Consider the following 5,654-nt stretch of genomic DNA (forward strand, 5'->3'; position numbering starts at 1 on the left):
AGAGCTAACAACCCTGACCTAGAAAAAGCTTTTCTTATGGAAACAGCAACAAATAATTCCTTCTCAACTGTGTGTGACAGCCTTCCAGAGTCACTTACAGTGACTTGTATGACTGCCAGTGGTGAAAGCAGAAATGAAGCTATTGACATGCATGAATTACACTTGGGGCACTATTGAGAGGCTGGCCAGAGACAGAAAGAAGTGGAAATAAGTGGAGGACCTTTGTTGCTGCCCTATACACCAGTGGGTGTAAAGGACAATGTCGACGATGAAGGAATCAACTGTAGAAAAATTGAATTGTAGGTTAGCACACACTAGTTCAGCGGTGGCCAACCCACAGCTCATGAGTCACATGTGGCTCCTGACAGAACCGGGATGGAACCCAGAATCACTCAGGTCAACCGCTCTCACAGCCAGGCCGCTATGAGCCGCTAGCAGCTGGCTGCTGAGTGCAGGCAGTGGCAGCGGCTCAGGGTGCGGCGGCAGCACCAGCAGCTCTGGGACCAAGGCATAAGGTTAGTGGGGGAGGGGAACTGGGTTAGAGCAGGGGGGAGATGCCTGTCTCTGGAGAAGGGGAGGGGAGGGAAGGGGATCGGGTGTGGGGAATGCGCTTGGCGTGCCAGCCACTCAGCATGTACCCCAGCACCTGGAGGGAGACATGCAGCTGTAGTGGCGGCTCTGGGACCCGAGAAGTAGGTTAGAGCAGGGGGAGGGGTATTGGGTTAGAGCAGGGGGTGGTGGTGGTGCCTGGCTCTAGTCTGGGAAAAGGAAGGGAATGGGAGGGGATGGGAGGGAAGGGGAGAAGGATTGGGTTGGGAGTGAGGTGCACACGGCAGTCTCAAGGCCAGCCGCTCAGCGCATGCGCCCCAGTGCCTGGAGGGAAATGCGCATGGCTGTAGCGGTGGCAGCTCTGCCTCCGAGACCTGAGAATTAGGTTGAGGGGAAGGGGGATTGGGTCGGGGAGGCGGTGCCTGGCTCTGGGGAAGGGGATTGGATCGGGGGGGTGCCTGGCTCTGGGAAAGGGCAGCAGAGGGGGATTCGGTTGGGCAGGGGAGAGGTGCCTGGCTCTGGGGAGGGGAGGAGAAAGGGATTGGGTGAGAGCGGGCACGGGTGTGCCTGGCTCTGGTGAAGGGGGAGGGATTGGGTTAGAGGGGGGAAGGAGGGGTGCCTGAGGGAGGGGAAGGGAAGAGCAGCCACCACGCTTCCTGAGACCCAGGATCCCCAGGTACTGGCCCCAGCTATCTCTGTCCCCTTCCCTTGGCTGGATCCCCTCCCCCCACGAGTACCCTACCCCAACGCCCACCAGCACCCTGTCCCCTGCCCCCACCAGCACAGGGCCACATTACTGAGGCTTGGAGGATTTTAGAGCAGGGTTTTTTTGCATCTCACTTGTGTGGCCCCGACTGACTTTTTTGTGGGTCAGTGACCCCTGAATCAAAACAGGTTCCCTGCCCCTCTCATAAATAAAGACAATGCTGAAACATTTTGTGTTTGACATAGTATTTTATTTAAAAATGAAGCCTGGCCAACAAGCGCCCAACAGGGGCCAAGCCCCATCTGGCCACAGCATCATAACACTCCTGCACCCCCCAGACCCCAAACCTGAGCCCATCATACACTGGAACCCCCTTTCCTGAGCCTCTCACATTCCCAAACTCCTGCACCCCCACATCCCTATGGGCAGAGCTGGCGTTCACCTTTCAAGGAGGGGGAAGACCCTATTTGGACACAGACTGGCTAACCTAGTGAGGAGGGCTTTAAACTAGGTTCGACGGGGACAGGTAAGCAAAGCCCACAGGTAAGTGGAGAACATGGAGACCTGGGAGATGGGTCGGAAATGGGAGGGAGAGTGGGCTATAATGGCAGAGAGAACGGAGGGTTAGGGCAAAACTGGGAGGCAAGGTCAAATCAGTATCTTATATACCTATATACAAAATGCGAGAAGTATGGGTAATAGGCAGGAAGAACTGGAAGTGCTAATAAATAAGTTCAATTATGACATTGTTGGCATCACAGAAACTTGGTGGGATAATACACATGATTGGAATGTTTGTATGGAAGGGTACAGCTTGCTCAGGAAGGATAGACGGGGAAAAAAGGGAGAAGGTGTTGCCTTATATATTAAAAATGAACACACTTGGAGTGAGATGGAGATGGACATAGGAGACGGAGGTGTTGAGAGTCTCTAGGTTAGGCTAAAAGGGGTTAAAAACAAGGGCGATGCCATGTTAGGAGTCTACAATAGAAGAAGTGGATGAGGCTTTTTTTAAACAACTAATAGTATCATCCAAAGCCCAAGATTTGGTGGTGATGGGGGACTTCAACTATCCAGATATATGTTGGGAAAATAACACAGCAGGGCATAGACTGTTCTAGATTTGTTCCTAACAAATAGGGAGGAACTGGTTGAGAATTTGAAAGTGGAAGGCAGCTTGGATGAATGTGATCATGAAATCATAGAGCTCACAATTCTAAGGAAGAGGTAGAAGGGAGAACAGCAAAATAGAGACAATGGATTACATGAAGATGGATTTTGGTAAGCTCAGAGAGCTGATAGGTAAGGTCCCATGGGAATCGAGACTGAGGGGAAAAACAACTGAGGAGAGTTGGCAGTTTTTCAAAGGGACATCGTTAAGGGCCCAAAAGCAAGCTATTCCGCTGCGTCAGAAAGGTAGAAAATATGGCAAGAGACCAGCTTGGCTTAACCACGAGATCTTGCATGATCTAGAAATAAAACAAGGGGTCATATAAAAAATGGAAAGTAGGACAAATTAAAAGAATGAATATGGGCAAACAACACAGGAATGAAGGGGCAAGATTAGAAAGGCAAAGGCACAAAATGAGCTCAAACTAGCTATGGGAATAAAGGGAAACAAGAAGACTTTTTATAAACACATTAGAAGCAAGAGGAAGACCAAGGACAGGGTAGGCCTCCACTGGTCAGTGAGGAGGGAGAAACAGTAACAGGAAACTTGGAAATGGCAGAGATGCTCAATGACTTCTTTGTTTCGGTCTTTACCGAGAAGTCTGAAGGAATGCCTAACATAGTGAATGCTAGTGGGAAGGGGGGAAGTTTAAAAAAAGAACAAGTTAAAAATCACCTAGAAAAGGTAGATGCCTGTAAGTCACCAGGGCCTGATGAAATGCATCCTAGAATACTCAAGGAGCTGATAGAGAAGGTATCTGAGCCTCTAGCTATCATCTTTGGAAAATCATGGGAGACAGGAAAGATTCCAGAAGACTGGAAAAGGGCAAATATAGTGCCCATTTATAAAAAGTGAAATAAGAACAACCCAGAAAACTACAGACCAGTTAGTTTAACTTCTGTGCCAGGGAAGATAATGGAGCAAGTAATTAAGGAAATCATCTGTAAACACTTGGAAGGAGGCAAGGTGATAGGGAACAGTCAGCATGGATTTGTAAAGAAGAAATTGTGTCAAACCAATCTGACAGTTTTCTTTGATAGGATAATGGGTCTTGTGGATAAGGGAGAAGAGGCAGATGTGGTATACCTAGACTTTAGTAAGGCGTTTGATACGGTCTCGCATGATATTTTTATCAATAAACTCAGCAAATACAACTGAGATGGGGCTACTATAAGGTAGGTGCATAACTGGCTGGATAACCGTACTCAGAGAGTAGTTACTAATGGTTCACAATCCTGCTGGAAAGGTATAACAAGTGGGGTTCTGCAGGGGTCTGTTTTGGGACCGGCTCTGTTCAATATCTTCATCAATGATTTAGATATTGGCATAGAAAGTACGCTTATGAAATTTGCAGATTATATCAAGCTAGGAGGGGTTGCGACTGCTCTGGAGAATAGGGTCATAATTCAAAATGATCTGGACAAATTGGAGAAATGGTCTGAGGTAAACAGGATGAAGTTTAATCAAGACAAACAAATGTAAAGTGCTCCACTTAGGAAGGAACAATCAGTTCCACACATACAGAATGGGAAGCGACTGTCTAGGAAGGAGTATGGCAGAAAGGGATCTAGGGGTTATAGTGGACCACAAGCTGAATATGAGTCAGCAGTGTGATGCTGTTCAAAAAAAGCATACATGATTCTGGGATGCATTAATAGGTGTGTTGTGAGCAAGACATGAGAAGTCATTCTTCCTATCAGGGATGGTCTAGACAGTATTTGGTCCTGCCATGGGGGCAGAGGACTGGACTCGATGACCTCTCAAGGTCCCTTCCAATCCTAGTATTCTATGATTCTATGATCCCCAGCCTTCTGCCACAACACTCCTGCACCATCCACACACTGCAAATCTGTGTTCTGAGCCCATCATGCTCCCAGCCTCGCTGCCCTGAGCCCCTCACATACCCCAGCCCAAACTCCTGCACCCTCACAGCCACAAACCTGCGGCTTGCACAGCACCCCAACCCTCCACCTGACCCCAACACTCTCCAGACTAGAGACCCCTGCCCGAGCCAGCAGCCTCTTCTCCACCAACTCCTGCACCCAAATTCCCTCCCAGAACTTGCACCCCTCATCCTTTCCCAGAGGTTTTTTTTTTTTTGTGATGGTATGCCCTGGGATGGTGTACCGGCACCTATTTTCCCTCTGCATGTTTTTTTTCTCAACAACTGCCCACCTCCCTCTATCCCCCGGTACATGGCTCTTCGCACTCTATCCACCGCTATTTTGGCTTTTCGTCTCTAACAGGTTGACCACCCCTGCACTAGCTGGTACAGCTGCAGCTAGCAGGGAGTATTACATGTTTTTTAAAAATATATATTTTTACTCTAGTGTGGACAGTGTAAAACAAGGCACAAGAAGGTATAATAATTCTACAAAAGAGGGACATGTGGCTGGAAGTAACAGTGACGAAATGACTCAGCTTTTAGGCTCCTATGCACACATCTTGGTAGCAGGATAATTGTCTTTGTAAAGCTTACCTGCTTTCCATTGGTTTACACAACTTTCACTTCTTATCACTGAACCTCTATTTCTAGGGGTTATCCAGAGAAGTATGGAGTGAGAAGCACAGAGAGCATTGCATTTGGGAGAGCTTACAATAGTAGTAGTGCAGATGCAGAAAAAGAGAGCCATGCTTTTCAGACTGAATCAGCTTTGTTAGTGAAGACACAAATGCTTATTCAACTTAATCAGTTAGGGTATGTGTACACTGCACACTTATTTCGGAATAAGGTATTCCAGAAGAAATACTCTGAAATAGCGCATCTACACTACAGGGAAGCCTCGAAATTAGTCCGAGGCAGGCTTCCCTAATGCGGACGCACTACCTCAATTTAGAGCCCATCGGGAAGGAGCTATTTTGAAATAGCAGCAGTGGAGCGTCCACGCTACTGCTATTTCAAAATAGCTATTTCAGAATAGGTGTTATTCCTCATGGAATGAGGTTTACACAAGTCAGAATAAGCCGTCCGTTATTTCAAATTTATTTCAAAACAATGGAATTGCTGTATAGATGCTCGCATTAAATAACGTTAGTTATTTCAGAATAACTGCTGTGTAGATACATCCTTACTAAGGATCATATCTTAGACCCTAACTCGACCCTGGAGAAAGCAAGCCATGAGTTCTGGATCTCTATGCTCACTGCAGAGAAGGATAGTTACTAAGAACTGGATAACAACCAACAGAGAGAAAAGCCTCTCTTGTAAATTACTTTTCATGTTACCAC

General features: G+C 47.4%; 1 protein-coding gene and 1 long non-coding RNA gene across 10 annotated transcripts in view; both read right to left on the minus strand.

Moving 5' to 3' along the window:
* Window positions 1–5,654, minus strand: part of TTC28 (tetratricopeptide repeat domain 28) — a 590,183-nt gene that overhangs the window by 278,206 nt on the left and 306,323 nt on the right. The window lies entirely within an intron of this gene.
* LOC142818532 (uncharacterized) overlaps window positions 712–5,654 on the minus strand; it is a 36,214-nt gene continuing 31,271 nt past the window's right edge. The window contains exon 2 of the long non-coding RNA XR_012896039.1: window positions 712–5,623. This is a non-coding gene — a long non-coding RNA (uncharacterized LOC142818532). The remainder of the gene's footprint in view (window positions 5,624–5,654) is intronic.

The sequence above is a fragment of the Pelodiscus sinensis genome, chromosome 15 (assembly GCF_049634645.1).
Source record: "Pelodiscus sinensis isolate JC-2024 chromosome 15, ASM4963464v1, whole genome shotgun sequence".
In the NCBI taxonomy this organism is placed as follows: Eukaryota; Metazoa; Chordata; order Testudines; family Trionychidae; genus Pelodiscus; species Pelodiscus sinensis.